Consider the following 18,682-nt stretch of genomic DNA (forward strand, 5'->3'; position numbering starts at 1 on the left):
GAGTTAGGTAAGCATCCCTTCATGTACTTCGCACCTGCTGCCTGGATCTCACTACAGTGAACTTTGAACTTGAGGGAACTAACTTCTCTTGGAACATTTAAAAACATTATGAGGGACATAGTATCTGCCTCATATCGTTCTTGTTCCTGCTTATGAGGCCCCATATTAACTCTATGATGTGACCAGATTGTACTTGTCTGTTTTATTGTTGTCTGATTCTATGTTCTCCTCTTGAAACTTTGTTTTTAAGCTGCTTTCTTGGCCAGGCTTACCTTGGAAAAGAGATCTTTGTGTCTCAATGGGATCGACCTGGTTAAATAAAGTTTAATGGGTTAGCTTTTGGTCTTGTGTGACTCTGTCATGGCTGTGAGTTTTTAACCTTCAGACAGGTGCAGATCTTCCTGACGTGTGCCAGAACATGTGACAGAGAAGCATAAGTTAGGCTCAAAAGTAACTGGACACTGATTCACTGCTACAGTTTCTGTTTTACAATATCAGACATTAGTGTTATACCTTTACTTACTTATTAACTGATTATTATTATTATTATTATTATTATTACAGTTGTGGTGGACATTCAACACATAAGGGACATAATTCACCATACTAAATGTGTTTCCTGTTTGGTATGTGGTAACACACCCAGATGTGCACATGCCAAAGTGTTGCCATTTGTGGTTACAGTGTGTCCGCTGTTCTGCAAGTGTTAACATGCAGAGGTGTGCATGTTTCCTGTCTCTGCCCCTGTGTGGGTAATTGGCAGTGTTCATTTGAGCATCTTTTTCTGACTCCATGTTGTAAACTTAGTCATATTTACCAACTTTTCTGCCAAATGTATTTGAACCAGGAATGAAATGTAATCCGTGCGCACAGTGCAAAAATGTTTAAAATATGATGGGACAAGAAGGAATGAAACTATAAGAGCGACCAGTCACAGCACTTTGTGGTCTTAGTTGTTTGGCAGGTGCATGTCAGGGAGGGTTTGTTTTGGTTCGTCACACACCCAGGGATATGTGTGAAACTTAACACCATATTACAGTTCATTCAACAAGCAGCATTTTGTTAATAATCACTGGCCTTGAATTATGCCCAGCCTCGTTGGACACCAGGTCTGAGCATAGTTTGAAAAATAAATGCACGTGCTTTTAATCAAGGAAATACAGTGCCCGCTTGCTCCAAATCGGCGAGTGTCAGTGCTGAAATTCATTTCGTGCCTTTGTTACTGGGCACGTCCAGACTGATCTGTCCAGTACACGTGAGGGGGGTTTCAATGGGAAATACATTACGATTGGACGGGACATTTTGTCGGATGTGAGAAAAATCCGTTATACAAAATCTGGTAAATATGGTATTTATAACATGAAAAACCATGCAGAAGCATTGGGACTTCTGCTTTGTCCCGTGAATGTGAATATCCGGTTTGTATGATGGCGGTTTAGGGCAAGTTTTACTGTTCTATTTTATTACACCAGTTTAAAAATAAATCAGTTAAATACATTTTTTGTTTATATTGTGATACAGAACCAAAATCTCTCCACCACGACCTGAATTAAATTTTATGAATTGAAAGTTAAAATATTTAAATTTATTTTTCAATTTATTTTCATTTATATAACGTCAAATCACAACAGAGTTGCCTCAAAGCGCTTCACACAGGTAAGGTCTAACCTTACCAACCCCTAGAGCAACAGTGGTAAGGAAAAACTGCCTCTGAGGAAGAAACCTCAAGCAGACCAGACTCAAAGGGGTGACCCTCTGCTTGGGCCATGATACAAACATAAATTACAGAACAATTCACGGGAAGAAATGCTATTGGCGCACAGGACAGGAGGATTGCCAACACGAACACAACTGTCATCTCTGGATGGAGCTGCACCTTAAACCGAGAGAAAAAACAGAATCAGGCATCAGAAAAACAAAAAAAAAATACTATATAATTTGTCAGCATTAAACAACAAGAAAAACAGAGAAATACTAAGGTGATCGCCGGCCACGAGCCCTAAACTTCACTAAAAGACCCAGAATTTAGGTAAAGTTGAGGCCGCAGCCCGCTCCAATTACTAATAAAATGAATTAAGAGAGTAAAAAGTGTAAAACAAAACTGTACCAGTATGCTAGCCATATGAAAGGGAAAATAAGTGCGTCTTAAGTCTGGACTTGAAAATCTTCACAGAATCTGACTGTTTTATTGATGCAGGGAGATCATTCCACAGAACAGGGGCACGATAAGAGAAAACTCTGTGACCCACAGACTTCTCATTCAACTTAGGGACACAAAGTAGTCCTGCACCCTGAGAACGTAAAGCCCGGGCCGGTACATAAGGTTTAATTAGGTCAGCTAGGTAGGGAGGTGCCAGTCCATGAATAATTTTATAGGTTAGTAGCAGAACCTTAAAATCTGATCTCACCAGGACAGGAAGCCAGTGAAGAGACGCCAAAATGGGTGTAATGTGGTCGAACTTTCTGCTTCATGTCAAAAGTCTGGCTGCAGCATTTTGAACCAGTTGCAGACCCCTAATGCTAAACCAGAAAATAGAACATTGCAGTAGTCCAATCTAGAAGAGATAAATGCATGGATCAGGGTCTCAGCATCAGCCATAGACAGGATGGGATGAGTCTTTGCTATATTTCGCAGGTGGAAGAAAGCAGTCCTAGTAATATTTCTAATGTGGAGGCCAAAGGACAACAAAGGATCAAAAAATTACACCAAGGTTCCTCACTTTGTCAGTGTGATGTATGACACACGAGCCGAGGCTGAGCGTTAACTGGTGAAATTGACACCGATGTCTCACTGGACTAAGAACCATCATTTCAGTCTTATCAGAGTTTAAAAGTAGGAAGTTTCTAGACATCCAACTTCTTACTGATGCAAGGCAATCTTCTAAGGATTTTATGTGAACGAGATTACCAGCAGTTATCGGCATGTATAACTGAGTATCATCAGCATAGCAGTGAAAGGTAATCCCAAAACGCCGCAATATGCACCCAAGGGGTGCTATATAAAGGGAGAAAAGCAGGGGGCCTAAGACAGACCCCTGTGGAACCCCAAATTTCATGTCACTAAGGTTAGAGGTAGTGTTACTGTACAAAACACAGTGAGAACGACTGGTCAAGTATGACGTCAGCCATGCAAGGGCACTCCCAGTAATCCCAAAATGATTTTCCAGCCTATCAAGTACAATATGATGATCCACTGTATCAAATGCAGCACTGAGATCTAACAGCACCAGAACCGTAGTGGTGTCCGAATCCATTGTATGCAGAAGATCATTCACCACTTTAGTGAGAGCCGTCTCTGTGGAATGATGTTTTCTAAAAGCAGACTGCAGTGGCTCAAAGAGATTATTCTCAGTAAGATAGTTTACAAGCTGCCATGAAACCACTTTTTCCAGAATTTTAGAGAAAAATGATAGATTTGATATCGGCCGATAGTTTTTTCAATACACTAGGGTCAAGATTAGGTTTCTTAAGTAATGGTTTAAACACTGCAGATTTGAAACATTTAGGAACAGATCCAGAAGTTAAAGAAAGATTAATAATTTCCAGCACAGTCGGCCCAAGAGTGGACCACAGGTCCTTAAACAGTTTTGTTGGTATAGGATCAAATAAACAGGTTGTACTTTTTGTTGACATTACGAGTTTTGTCAGCATGTCTAGTGAGATACTATCAAATTCTGTAAATCTAGGTAATACCTCAGTAGTGGCGCCCACCTCAATAGCAGGATGTAGTGGCTGGATTAAGGCATGCTGGGATATGTTTAACCTGATGTCTTCTGTTTTCTTCCCAAAGTAATCCAGGAAAACTTGTGCTGTAAAAGGAGAGCGAACTACAGGTGGTTGTCCATGAATAAGTGTTGCCACCGTGTCGAACATGAACTTTGAGTTATGCTTGTTTTTGTAGATCAAATCAGAGTAGTAGGTCCACTTTGTAGCCAATAATGCATGTTTATAGTCTAAGATAGCATCACGCCACGCTAGGTGGAATACTTCTAATTTTGAATGACGCCATTTCTGTTCTAGACCTCTTGCTTTAAGCTTGAGGTCACATAGAAAATCATTGAACCAAAGTGACTGTGATTTGGGGGAGTGCGATTTTAACATAGGTGGTGCAATCATGTCGAGTGTAGTTTTGAGCACTGAGTTTAAACTATCCACAAGTCTGTCTACTGACTGGGTATTTGTCAAATGTGAAACTAAGACATCAGGCAGTCTAGCTTCGAATTCAGTCTTAGTTGAGGAGTTGATACAATCCAAAATAATGGATTGTAATAAGAATGCATTCTCATTAATGTCTTGGTAAATAACTAGCTGAGTTATCTGTTCCACACACGGGTAATAGAGCTGAGTTTTATCCATGTCATTGTATATTTCCTGTCCCTTTAGTTAAGTTGCGTTGCGCTGTGTTTATGTTGTCGTCATTCATTTTCACAGAGCAGTTTGTGACATTCATGAGACTCGAATGATGATAAAATGTGACAGCAGGTCGTATCACTGCAGCGCTCTGGCATCTGCACACAGCAGCTTCATTTTAAGTAAAAAAACAAAAAACATGCGCACTTTAACTGGCCCGTTTGGATTGTAACTAAAGTGCACCCTAGCCAGCCGCTACTACGTAGTAAGTAAAGTGTGATGCTGCTACCTGACCTGAACTCCATCGGGCATATTTACAGAGTTAACAGTTTACGTCATGCTCGTTTCTTTGAGAATAAATACTTCCATGTGTAACAGGTGGTCCATAGTTCTGCGCTGAGCACAAAGTACATTGTTGTGCGACACTTGATCCTGGTCATTGCTGTGTCATGCTTTGTCCGTGGGACACACAGACTGAGTGGGACGATGCACAGCCGTCTGTGCGCACGCCATGCGTTCCACTGACAGAACGCAGCATAATTACTCACCTGTCTGTTTAAACACTGCAGATGGAAAATAGTTAAATGTATGAAGAAGCGGATTGAAGGGGTTTTTTGTATGTTACCCGGGGTCTTCAAATATGGCCGCTGGGTACTGTGAGGACTTTGTGTCCATCTGTCTGTGCTCAGCATAAGTCCACTCCTGTTACTGCCAGTCTTCAAATTCACAGGGAACAATCTGTTCAGTTTTTTTTTTTGTTTTTTTTTAGTGGCAGTGACAACCAATCAGAGTAGAGCAGCATCGTGATGTCAGTGGCATGTCTCTCCAAAAATGCTTCATATATGTGTTTATATACATGTTTCTCATATATTCTGTAAAGCGAGAAATAAACACTTCTAAAACTGAAAACACTGTTTTGGGAACCTGATAACACCTTTGGAAGGATTTAGAAATCATTTTGCAGATGTTAGCATGGTGATGTCATAAGCTGGTAGTTAGCTGCAAACTCAAACAAACAAACCAGCTCATTTTGTTTGTGTGTAAATATAACATCTTGTGATATTATGTAAAAAGCTTGTGAGAAATAAAACACTTCTAGAAGTGAAAATGCTGTTACACTTCTAGAAAAGTTTACAAAACATTTTTGTAACCTAATAACACCTGGAGTCATTTACAAGACATTTTGGACGTTTGCATACACACTAACTTCCGCAAACTCAAAGCTCACCTCCGCTCTTGTCAAAAGCTGATAAACATAAATAGTGTTTTTGATTGATTGATTGAGGGGCTTTATTGAACATGTACAAATTGTAAGTAAGACAATAGGATCTTAATAATTAATGTAAATAACAATAAATGTACAATTATTTCTCTTCACTGGCTTCCTGTCTCAATGAGATCAGATTTTAAGGTTCTGCTACTAGTCTATAAAATTGTTCACAGACTGGCACCTCCCTACTTAGCTGACCTAATTAAACCTTACGTACTGGGCATGTTTCTCCTACTATGGTGTTGTCATCATGGCTGTTTGACTCCACCCACAGCGCCACAGTGTGTGTCAGCGCCTCAGGGAGACGCACTGACTCACTATGATGACTGTGACTTTGCACATTACAATTTTTCAAACAGGATGTGGGGGGGGGGGGGGGCTCCTCGGCGCCACAATACTGGAAATATAACAGCCAGAGGTGTGAAATTCACAGCAACGTCTCAGTCTTCTCTGCTGGTTACTAAACAGTCATGTTTTTAGTCCAAGCCTGAGGCTGGAATTCCTGGAAAAACTGGAAATTTTCATTTTGCCCGTGTCTTAAAAGGCCTCTTTTTGCCATTTTAATCTTAAAAATAAACATTATAAAATAGTATTTCATTCTTTAATACGGGTCTTTGCTGACATGCTAAAACCACTGTTCACCTGTTTAGTGTCTCCACAGGAGCAACTTTAATCAGGGGACAATCTGACATTTAGTGAAATTCAAAAACTTTTTTCACTGTGTGCAATAAATAGAACTGCTATGAAACTTTTTTCAAAGAATCTTTGTGTACTTGTTGTCAAAACTTGAAAATATTGAATTGGTGTTCTGTCTCCTTCATATTGACAATCTGGGCCAAAGTGGGGCATAAAAATGCCCTCAGCCATCATTTTAGCTGTTTGAAGGCAGAGAAAGTGTCACAGGCCCTCAGAGGTTCCAGGTCTCTGTGTTTATATGATAAGAAGGTTCCAGCTGGGATTTAAAAATACTGCACTCATAACTGGACGTGTGTCAACATCCATGTCAGACTCACACGATTCTAGAGCCAAGACATCTGTTTGCTTTCTGCATGAAGGACAGTATTTTAGTCCAGGGGTGACGTGCCGTCCTGTTTTGTGTGTGTGTGTGTGTGTGTGTGTGTGTGTCAGTAACTCTGTCATCCACCTACAGTTTGTTTGTGGACACAAAAGGGATCACAGTAATTCTTTTGTAAGAATTCATCTTTTTCCAGAAGAACTTGCTGATGGTGGTAACAGATTGTTTGATCCTCAGTATCTGTCCAGCACTGATCCCGCCTCACAAAACCCGGACTTCAACTGACTCCGTGTCTAAACAGTTTATTGGCGTCACTGCACATTTGCGGGTGTGTGTGGTTTCGTGGCGTCGCGTTTCACCGGCTGCCCACCGAGCAGGGCTCCATGTCTGCAGCCAGCTTGCTGCCCTTTCTTTAGTACAGTTCAAGGTACCAAAGTCATTTACTCTCCAGTAGCCCACAGAGGAGCAGAGAGTTCTGTTTAGGTACAGATTTTTCAGAACCTCCCCGAGAAGTACATGATCAGTATGAATGTTTGTGGTGTCCCTAGACGGGGTGTGTCACCCTCAGCGGGTCCTCAGTGTGCTTTAATAACATCTGCTTTTGACCTGAACTGCAATATGACACATTTGATACTTCAAAATGGCAAAACTGCTGCTCAAAGGCACTTTTAGGCCCCTCTGTGAACTAGATTTTCCTTATGAAGGAGACAGAACACCAATTCAATCTTTTTGAAGTTGGAATATGAAGATTCACTGTAAAAGGTTTCAGAGTGGTTCTATTTATCACCCATGGAGAAAAATCAATCAATCAATCAACTTTTTTCTTGTATAGCGCCAAATCACAACAAACAGTTGCCCCAAGGCGCTCCACATTGCAAGGCCATACAATAATTATGAAACACAGTCTACGTCTAAAGCAACATAACCAAGGGATGGTCCAGGATCACCCGATCCAGCCCTAACTATAAGCCTTAGCGAAAAGGAAAGTTTTAAGCCTAATCTTAAAAGTAGAGAGGGTATCTGTCTCCCTGATCTGAATTGGGAGCTGGTTCCACAGGAGAGGAGCCTGAAAGCTGAAGGCTCTGCCTCCCATTCTACTCTTACAAACCCTAGGAACTACAAGTAAGCCCGCAGTCTGAGAGCGAAGCGCTCTAATGGGGTAATATGGTACTACGAGGTCCCTAAGATAAGATGGGACCTGATTATTCAAAACCTTATAAGTAAGAAGAAGAATTTTAAATTCTATTCTAGCATTAACAGGAAGCCAATGAAGGGAGGCCAACACGGGTGAGATATGCTCTCTCCTGCTAGTCCCCGTCAGTACTCTAGCTGCAGCATTCTGAACCAACTGAAGGCTTTTTAGGGAACTTTTAGGACAACCTGATAATAATGAATTACAATAGTCCAGCCTAGAGGAAATAAATGCATGAATTAGTTTTTCAGCATCACTCTGAGACAAGACCTTTCTGATTTTAGAAATATTGCGTAAATGCAAAAAGGCAGTCCTACATATTTGTTTAATATGCGCTTTGAATGACATATCCTGATCAAAAATAACTCCAAGATTTCTCACAGTATTACTAGAGATCAGGGAAATGCCATCCAGAGTAACGATCTGGTTAGACACCATGTTTCTAAGATTTGTGGGGCCAAGTACAATAACTTCAGTTTTATCTGAGTTTAAAAGCAGGAAATTAGAGGTCATCCATGTCTTTGTCTGTAAGACAATCCTGCAGTTTAGCTAATTGGTGCGTATCCTCTGGCTTCATGGATAGATAAAGCTGGGTATCATCTGCGTAACAATGAAAATTTAAGCAATACCGTCTAATAATACTGCCCAAGGGAAGCATGTATAAAGTGAATAAAATTGGTCCTAGCACAGAACCTTGTGGAACTCCATAATTAACTTTAGTCTGTGAAGAAGATTCCCCATTTACATGAACAAACTGTAATCTATTAGACAAATATGATTCAAACCACCGCAGCGCAATGCCTTTAATACCTATGACATGCTCTAATCTCTGTAATAAAATTTTATGGTCAACAGTATCAAAAGCAGCACTGAGGTCCAACAGAACAAGCACAGAGATAAGTCCACTGTCCGAAGCCATAAGAAGATCATTTGTAACCTTCACTAATGCTGTTTCTGTACTATGATGAATTCTAAAACCTGACTGAAACTCTTCAAATAGACCATTCCTCTGCAGGTGATCAGTTAGCTGTTTTACAACTACCCTCTCAAGAATCTTTGAGAGAAAAGGAAGGTTGGAGATTGGCCTATAATTAGCTAAGATAGCTGGGTCAAGTGATGGCTTTTTAAGTAATGGTTTAATTACTGCCACCTTAAAGGCCTGTGGTACATAACCAACTAACAAAGATAGATTGATCATATTTAAGATTGAAGCATTAAATAATGGTAGGACTTCCTTGAGCAGCCTGGCAGGAATGGGGTCTAATAAGCATGTTGATGGTTTGGATGAAGTAACTAATGAAAATAACTCAGACAGAACAATCGGAGAGAAAGAGTCTAACCAAATACCGGCATCACTGAAAGCAGCCAAAGATAACGATACATCTTTGGGATGGTTATGAGTAATTTTTTCTCTAATAGTCAAAATTTTGTTAGCAAAGAAAGTCATGAAGTCATTACTAGTTAAAGTTAATGGAATACTCAGCTCAATAGAGCTCTGACTCTTTGTCAGCCTGGCTACAGTGCTGAAAAGAAACCTGGGGTTGTTCTTATTTTCTTCAATTAGTGATGAGTAGAAAGATGTCCTAGCTTCACGAAGGGCTTTCTTATAGAGCAACAAACTCTTTTTCAGGGTAAAAGAAGATCTTCTAAATTAGTGAGACGCCATTTCCTCTCCAACTTACGGGTTATCTGCTTTAAGCTACGAGTTTGTGAGTTATACCACGGAGTCAGACACTTCTGATTTAAAGCTCTCTTTTTCAGAGGAGCTACAGCATCCAAAGTTGTCTTCAATGAGGATGTAAAACTATTGACAAGATACTCTAACTCCCTTACAGAGTTTAGGTAGCTACTCTGCTCTGTGTTGGTATATGACATTAGAGAACATAAAGAAGGAATCATATCCTTAAACCTAGTTACAGCGCTTTCTGAAAGACTTCTAGTGTAATGAAACTTATTCCCCACTGCAGGGTAGTCCATCAGGGTAAATGTAAATGTTATTAAAAAATGATCAGACAAAAGGGAGTTTTCAGGGAATACTGTTAAGTCTTCTATTTCCATACCATAAGTCAGAACAAGATCTAAAATATGATTAAAGTGGTGGGTGGACTCATTTACTTTTTGAGCAAAGCCGATAGAGTCTAATAATAGATTAAATGCAGTGTTGAGGCTGTCATTCTCAGCATCTGTGTGGATGTTAAAATCGCCCACTATAATTATCTTATCTGAGCTAAGCACTAAGTCAGACAAAAGGTCTGAAAATTCACAGAGAAACTCACAGTAACGACCAGGTGGACGATAGATAATAACAAATAAAACTGGTTTTTGGGACTTCCAATTTGGATGGACAAGACTAAGAGACAAGCTTTCAAATGAATTAAAGCTCTGTCTAGGTTTTTGATTAATTAATAAGCTGGAATGGAAGATTGCTGCTAATCCTCCGCCTCGGCCCGTGCTACGAGCATTCTGACAGTTAGTGTGACTCGGGGGTGTTGACTCATTTAAACTAACATATTCATCCTGCTGTAACCAAGTTTCTGTTAGGCAGAATAAATCAATACGTTGATCAATTATTATATCATTTACCAACAGGGACTTAGAAGAAAGAGACCTAATGTTTAATAGACCACATTTAACTGTTTTAGTCTGTGGTGCAATTGAAGGTGCTATATTATTTTTTCTTTTTGAATTTTTATGCTTAAATAGATTTTTGCTAGTTATTGGTGGTCTGGGAGCAGGCACCGTCTCTACGGGGATGGGGTAATAGGGGGATGGCAGGGGGAGAGAAGCTGCAGAGAGGTGTATAAGACCACAGCTCTGCCTCCTGGTCCCAACGCTAGACAGTCACAGTTTGGAGGATCCCAAAAAAATTGGCCAGATTTCAACAGTGCTAAAAAATAAAATAAAAATAAAAATCCACTGGACAGGCTGTGGAGCAGCACAGGTAACGCACAACAACAGTGCTAAAAAATAAAATAAAATAAAAATAAAAATCCACTGGACAGGCTGTGGAGCAGCACAGGTAACGCACAACAACAGTGCTAAAAAATAAAATAAAATAAAAATCCACTGGACAGGCTGTGGAGCAGCACAGGTAACGCACAACAACAGTGCTAAAAAATAAATAAAATAAAAATAAAAATCCACTGGACAGGCTGTGGAGCAGCACAGGTAACGCACAACAACAGTGCTAAAAAATAAAATAAAATAAAAATAAAATCCACTGGACAGGCTGTGGAGCAGCACAGGCAAACGCACGACAACAGTGCTAAAACAAAATAAAAATCCACTAGACAGGCTGTGGAGCAGCACAGGCAAACGCACGACAACAGTGCTAAAATAAAATCCACTAGACAGGCTGCGGAGCAGCACAGGCAACGCACGACAACAGTGCTAAAATAAAAATCCACTAGACAGGCTGCGGAGCAGCACAGGCAACGCACGACAACAGTGCTAAATAAAATCCACTAGACAGGCTGCGGAGCAGCACAGGTAACGCACGACAACAGTGCTAAATAAAAATCCACTGGACAGGCTGCGGAGCAGCACAGGTAACGCACGACAACAGTGCCAAAAAAAAAAAAATCAAAATCCACTGGACAGGCTGCGGAGCAGCACAGGCAACGCACGACAACAGTGCTAAACAAAATAAAATCCACTGGACAGGCTGCGGAGCAGCACAGGCAACGCACGACAACAGTGCTAAACAAATAAAAATCCACTGGACAGGCTGCGGAGCAGCACAGGCAACGCACGACAACAGTGCTAAAACAAATAAAAATCCACTGGACAGGCTGCGGAGCAGCACAGGCAACGCACGACAACAGTGCTAAAACAAAATAAAAATCCACTGGACAGGCTGCGGAGCAGCACAGGCAACGCACGACAACAGTGCTAAAACAAAATAAAAATCCACTGGACAGGCCGCGGAGCAGCACAGGCAACGCACGACAACAGTGCTAAAACAAAATAAAAATCCACTGGACAGGCCGCGGAGCAGCACAGGCAACGCACGACAACAGTGCTAAAACAAAATAAAAATCCACTGGACAGGCCGCGGAGCAGCACAGGCAACGCACGACAACAGTGCTAAAACAAAATAAAAATCCACTGGACAGGCCGCGGAGCAGCACAGGCAACGCACGACAACAGTGCTAAAACAAAATAAAAATCCACTGGACAGGCTGCGGAGCAGCACAGGCAACGCACGACAACAGTGCTAAAACAAAATAAAAATCCACTGGACAGGCCTGCGGAGCAGCACAGGCAACGCACGACAACAGTGCTAAAACAAAATAAAAATCCACTGGACAGGCCGCGGAGCAGCACAGGCAACGCACGACAACAGTGCTAAAACAAAATAAAAATCCACTGGACAGGCCGCGGAGCAGCACAGGCAACGCACGACAACAGTGCTAAAACAAAATAAAAATCCACTGGACAGGCCGCGGAGCAGCACAGGCAACGCACGACAACAGTGCTAAAACAAAATAAAAATCCACTGGACAGGCCGCGGAGCAGCACAGGCAACGCACGACAACAGTGCTAAAACAAAATAAAAATCCACTGGACAGGCCGCGGAGCAGCACAGGCAACGCACGACAACAGTGCTAAAACAAAATAAAAATCCACTGGACAGGCCGCGGAGCAGCACAGGCAACGCACGACAACAGTGCTAAAACAAAATAAAAATCCACTGGACAGGCCGCGGAGCAGCACAGGCAACGCACGACAACAGTGCTAAAACAAAATAAAAATCCACTGGACAGGCCGCGGAGCAGCACAGGCAACGCACGACAACAGTGCTAAAACAAAATAAAAATCCACTGGACAGGCCGCGGAGCAGCACAGGCAACGCACGACAACAGTGCTAAAACAAAATAAAAATCCACTGGACAGGCCGCGGAGCAGCACAGGCAACGCACGACAACAGTGCTAAAACAAAATAAAAATCCACTGGACAGGCCGCGGAGCAGCACAGGCAACGCACGACAACAGTGCTAAAACAAAATAAAAATCCACTGGACAGGCCGCGGAGCAGCACAGGCAACGCACGACAACAGTGCTAAAACAAAATAAAAATCCACTGGACAGGCCGCGGAGCAGCACAGGCAACGCACGACAACAGTGCTAAAACAAAATAAAAATCCACTGGACAGGCCGCGGAGCAGCACAGGCAACGCACGACAACAGTGCTAAAACAAAATAAAAATCCACTGGACAGGCCGCGGAGCAGCACAGGCAACGCACGACAACAGTGCTAAAACAAAATAAAAATCCACTGGACAGGCCGCGGAGCAGCACAGGCAACGCACGACAACAGTGCTAAAACAAAATAAAAATCCACTGGACAGGCCGCGGAGCAGCACAGGCAACGCACGACAACAGTGCTAAAACAAAATAAAAATCCACTGGACAGGCCGCGGAGCAGCACAGGCAACGCACGACAACAGTGCTAAAACAAAATAAAAATCCACTGGACAGGCCGCGGAGCAGCACAGGCAACGCACGACAACAGTGCTAAAACAAAATAAAAATCCACTGGACAGGCCGCGGAGCAGCACAGGCAACGCACGACAACAGTGCTAAAACAAAATAAAAATCCACTGGACAGGCCGCGGAGCAGCACAGGCAACGCACGACAACAGTGCTAAAACAAAATAAAAATCCACTGGACAGGCCGCGGAGCAGCACAGGCAACGCACGACAACAGTGCTAAAACAAAATAAAAATCCACTGGACAGGCCGCGGAGCAGCACAGGCAACGCACGACAACAGTGCTAAAACAAAATAAAAATCCACTGGACAGGCCGCGGAGCAGCACAGGCAACGCACGACAACAGTGCTAAAACAAAATAAAATCCACTGGACAGGCCTGCGGAGCAGCACAGGTAACGCACGACAACAGTGCTAAAAATAAAAATAAAAATCCACTGGACAGGCTGCGGAGCAGCACAGGTAACGCACGACAACAGTGCTAAAATAAAAATCCACTAGACAGGCTGCGGAGCAGCACAGGCAACGCACGACAACAGTGCTAAAACAAAATAAAAATCCACTGGACAGGCCGCGGAGCAGCACAGGCAACGCACGACAACAGTGCTAAAACAAAATAAAAATCCACTGGACAGGCCGCGGAGCAGCACAGGCAACGCACGACAACAGTGCTAAAACAAAATAAAAATCCACTGGACAGGCCGCGGAGCAGCACAGGCAACGCACGACAACAGTGCTAAAACAAAATAAAAATCCACTGGACAGGCTGCGGAGCAGCACAGGTAACGCACGACAACAGTGCTAAAAAATAAAAATAAAAATCCACTGGACAGGCTGCGGAGCAGCACAGGTAACGCACGACAACAGTGCTAAAATAAAAATCCACTAGACAGGCTGCGGAGCAGCACAGGCAACGCACGACAACAGTGCTAAAATAAAAATCCACTAGACAGGCTGCGGAGCAGCACAGGCAACGCACGACAACAGTGCTAAAATAAAAATCCACTAGACAGGCTGCGGAGCAGCACAGGCAACGCACGACAACAGTGCTAAAATAAAAATCCACTAGACAGGCTGCGGAGCAGCACAGGCAACGCACGACAACAGTGCTAAAATAAAAATCCACTAGACAGGCTGCGGAGCAGCACAGGCAACGCACGACAACAGTGCTAAAATAAAAATCCACTGGACAGGCTGCGGAGCAGCACAGGCAACGCACGACAACAGTGCTAAAATAAAAATCCACTGGACAGGCTGCGGAGCAGCACAGGCAACGCACGACAACAGTGCTAAAATAAAAATCCACTGGACAGGCTGCGGAGCAGCACAGGCAACGCACGACAACAGTGCTAAAATAAAATCCACTGGACAGGCTGCGGAGCAGCACAGGCAACGCACGACAACAGTGCTAAAATAAAAATCCACTGGACAGGCTGCGGAGCAGCACAGGCAACGCACGACAACAGTGCTAAAATAAAAATCCACTGGACAGGCCTGCGGAGCAGCACAGGCAACGCACGACAACAGTGCTAAAATAAAAATCCACTGGACAGGCTGCGGAGCAGCACAGGCAACGCACGACAACAGTGCTAAAATAAAAATCCACTGGACAGGCTGCGGAGCAGCACAGGCAACGCACGACAACAGTGCTAAAAATAAAAATCCACTGGACAGGCCGCGGAGCAGCACAGGCAACGCACGACAACAGTGCTAAACAAAATAAAAATCCACTGGACAGGCCGCGGAGCAGCACAGGCAACGCACGACAACAGTGCTAAAACAAAATAAAAATCCACTGGACAGGCCGCGGAGCAGCACAGGCAACGCACGACAACAGTGCTAAAACAAAATAAAAATCCACTGGACAGGCCGCGGAGCAGCACAGGCAACGCACGACAACAGTGCTAAAACAAAATAAAAATCCACTGGACAGGCCGCGGAGCAGCACAGGCAACGCACGACAACAGTGCTAAAACAAAATAAAAATCCACTGGACAGGCCGCGGAGCAGCACAGGCAACGCACGACAACAGTGCTAAAACAAAATAAAAATCCACTGGACAGGCCGCGGAGCAGCACAGGCAACGCACGACAACAGTGCTAAAACAAAATAAAAATCCACTGGACAGGCCGCGGAGCAGCACAGGCAACGCACGACAACAGTGCTAAAACAAAATAAAAATCCACTGGACAGGCCGCGGAGCAGCACAGGCAACGCACGACAACAGTGCTAAAACAAAATAAAAATCCACTGGACAGGCCGCGGAGCAGCACAGGCAACGCACGACAACAGTGCTAAAACAAAATAAAAATCCACTGGACAGGCCGCGGAGCAGCACAGGCAACGCACGACAACAGTGCTAAAACAAAATAAAAATCCACTGGACAGGCCGCGGAGCAGCACAGGCAACGCACGACAACAGTGCTAAAACAAAATAAAAATCCACTGGACAGGCCGCGGAGCAGCACAGGCAACGCACGACAACAGTGCTAAAACAAAATAAAAATCCACTGGACAGGCCGCGGAGCAGCACAGGCAACGCACGACAACAGTGCTAAAACAAAATAAAAATCCACTGGACAGGCCGCGGAGCAGCACAGGCAACGCACGACAACAGTGCTAAAACAAAATAAAAATCCACTGGACAGGCCGCGGAGCAGCACAGGCAACGCACGACAACAGTGCTAAAACAAAATAAAAATCCACTGGACAGGCCGCGGAGCAGCACAGGCAACGCACGACAACAGTGCTAAAACAAAATAAAAATCCACTGGACAGGCCGCGGAGCAGCACAGGCAACGCACGACAACAGTGCTAAAACAAAATAAAAATCCACTGGACAGGCCGCGGAGCAGCACAGGCAACGCACGACAACAGTGCTAAAACAAAATAAAAATCCACTGGACAGGCCGCGGAGCAGCACAGGCAACGCACGACAACAGTGCTAAAACAAAATAAAAATCCACTGGACAGGCCGCGGAGCAGCACAGGCAACGCACGACAACAGTGCTAAAACAAAATAAAAATCCACTGGACAGGCCGCGGAGCAGCACAGGCAACGCACGACAACAGTGCTAAAACAAAATAAAAATCCACTGGACAGGCCGCGGAGCAGCACAGGCAACGCACGACAACAGTGCTAAAACAAAATAAAAATCCACTGGACAGGCCGCGGAGCAGCACAGGCAACGCACGACAACAGTGCTAAAACAAAATAAAAATCCACTGGACAGGCCGCGGAGCAGCACAGGCAACGCACGACAACAGTGCTAAAACAAAATAAAAATCCACTGGACAGGCCGCGGAGCAGCACAGGCAACGCACGACAACAGTGCTAAAACAAAATAAAAATCCACTGGACAGGCCGCGGAGCAGCACAGGCAACGCACGACAACAGTGCTAAAACAAAATAAAAATCCACTGGACAGGCCGCGGAGCAGCACAGGCAACGCACGACAACAGTGCTAAAACAAAATAAAAATCCACTGGACAGGCTGCGGAGCAGCACAGGCAACGCACGACAACAGTGCTAAAACAAAATAAAAATCCACTGGACAGGCTGCGGAGCAGCACAGGCAACGCACGACAACAGTGCTAAAACAAAATAAAAATCCACTGGACAGGCTGCGGAGCAGCACAGGCAACGCACGACAACAGTGCTAAAACAAAATAAAAATCCACTGGACAGGCCGCGGAGCAGCACAGGCAACGCACGACAACAGTGCTAAAACAAAATAAAAATCCACTGGACAGGCCGCGGAGCAGCACAGGCAACGCACGACAACAGTGCTAAAACAAAATAAAAATCCACTGGACAGGCCGCGGAGCAGCACAGGCAACGCACGACAACAGTGCTAAAACAAAATAAAAATCCACTGGACAGGCCGCGGAGCAGCACAGGCAACGCACGACAACAGTGCTAAAACAAAATAAAAATCCACTGGACAGGCCGCGGAGCAGCACAGGCAACGCACGACAACAGTGCTAAAACAAAATAAAAATCCACTGGACAGGCCGCGGAGCAGCACAGGCAACGCACGACAACAGTGCTAAAACAAAATAAAAATCCACTGGACAGGCCGCGGAGCAGCACAGGCAACGCACGACAACAGTGCTAAAACAAAATAAAAATCCACTGGACAGGCCGCGGAGCAGCACAGGCAACGCACGACAACAGTGCTAAAACAAAATAAAAATCCACTGGACAGGCCGCGGAGCAGCACAGGCAACGCACGACAACAGTGCTAAAACAAAATAAAAATCCACTGGACAGGCCGCGGAGCAGCACAGGCAACGCACGACAACAGTGCTAAAACAAAATAAAAATCCACTGGACAGGCCGCGGAGCAGCACAGGCAACGCACGACAACAGTGCTAAAACAAAATAAAAATCCACTGGACAGGCCGCGGAGCAGCACAGGCAACGCACGACAACAGTGCTAAAACAAAATAAAAATCCACTGGACAGGCCGCGGAGCAGCACAGGCAACGCACGACAACAGTGCTAAAACAAAATAAAAATCCACTGGACAGGCCGCGGAGCAGCACAGGCAACGCACGACAACAGTGCTAAAACAAAATAAAAATCCACTGGACAGGCCGCGGAGCAGCACAGGCAACGCACGACAACAGTGCTAAAACAAAATAAAAATCCACTGGACAGGCTGCGGAGCAGCACAGGCAACGCACGACAACAGTGCTAAAACAAAATAAAAATCCACTGGACAGGCTGCGGAGCAGCACAGGCAACGCACGACAACAGTGCTAAAACAAAATAAAAATCCACTGGACAGGCTGCGGAGCAGCACAGGCAACGCACGACAACAGTGCTAAAACAAAATAAAAATCCACTGGACAGGCTGCGGAGCAGCACAGGTAACGCACGACAACAGTGCTAAAACAAAATAAAAATCCACTGGACAGGCTGCGGAGCAGCACAGGCAACGCACGACAACAGTGCTAAAACAAAATAAAAATCCACTGGACAGGCTGCGGAGCAGCACAGGCAACGCACGACAACAGTGCTAAAACAAAATAAAAATCCACTGGACAGGCTGCGGAGCAGCACAGGTAACGCACGACAACAGTGCTAAAACAAAATAAAAATCCACTGGACAGGCTGCGGAGCAGCACAGGTAACGCACGACAACAGTGCTAAAAATAAAATAAAATAAAATCCACTGGACAGGCCGCGGAGCAGCACAGGTAACGCACGACAACAGTGCTAAAAATAAAATAAAAATCCACTAGACAGGCCGTGGAGCAGCACAGGTAACGCACGACAACAGTGCTAAAAAATAAAATAAAAATCCACTAGACAGGCCGTGGAGCAGCACAGGTAACGCACGACAACAGTGCTAAA

The 18,682-nt window shown here is 44.2% G+C and overlaps 1 protein-coding gene across 2 annotated transcripts in view; it reads left to right on the forward strand.

The window, feature by feature from the left end:
* The window catches only part of LOC117521667 (armadillo repeat-containing protein 1-like), a 32,951-nt gene that overhangs the window by 2,686 nt on the left and 11,583 nt on the right, over positions 1-18,682 (forward strand). The gene's annotated exons all lie outside the window — the stretch shown is intronic.

The sequence above is a fragment of the Thalassophryne amazonica genome, chromosome 12 (assembly GCF_902500255.1).
Source record: "Thalassophryne amazonica chromosome 12, fThaAma1.1, whole genome shotgun sequence".
In the NCBI taxonomy this organism is placed as follows: Eukaryota; Metazoa; Chordata; class Actinopteri; order Batrachoidiformes; family Batrachoididae; genus Thalassophryne; species Thalassophryne amazonica.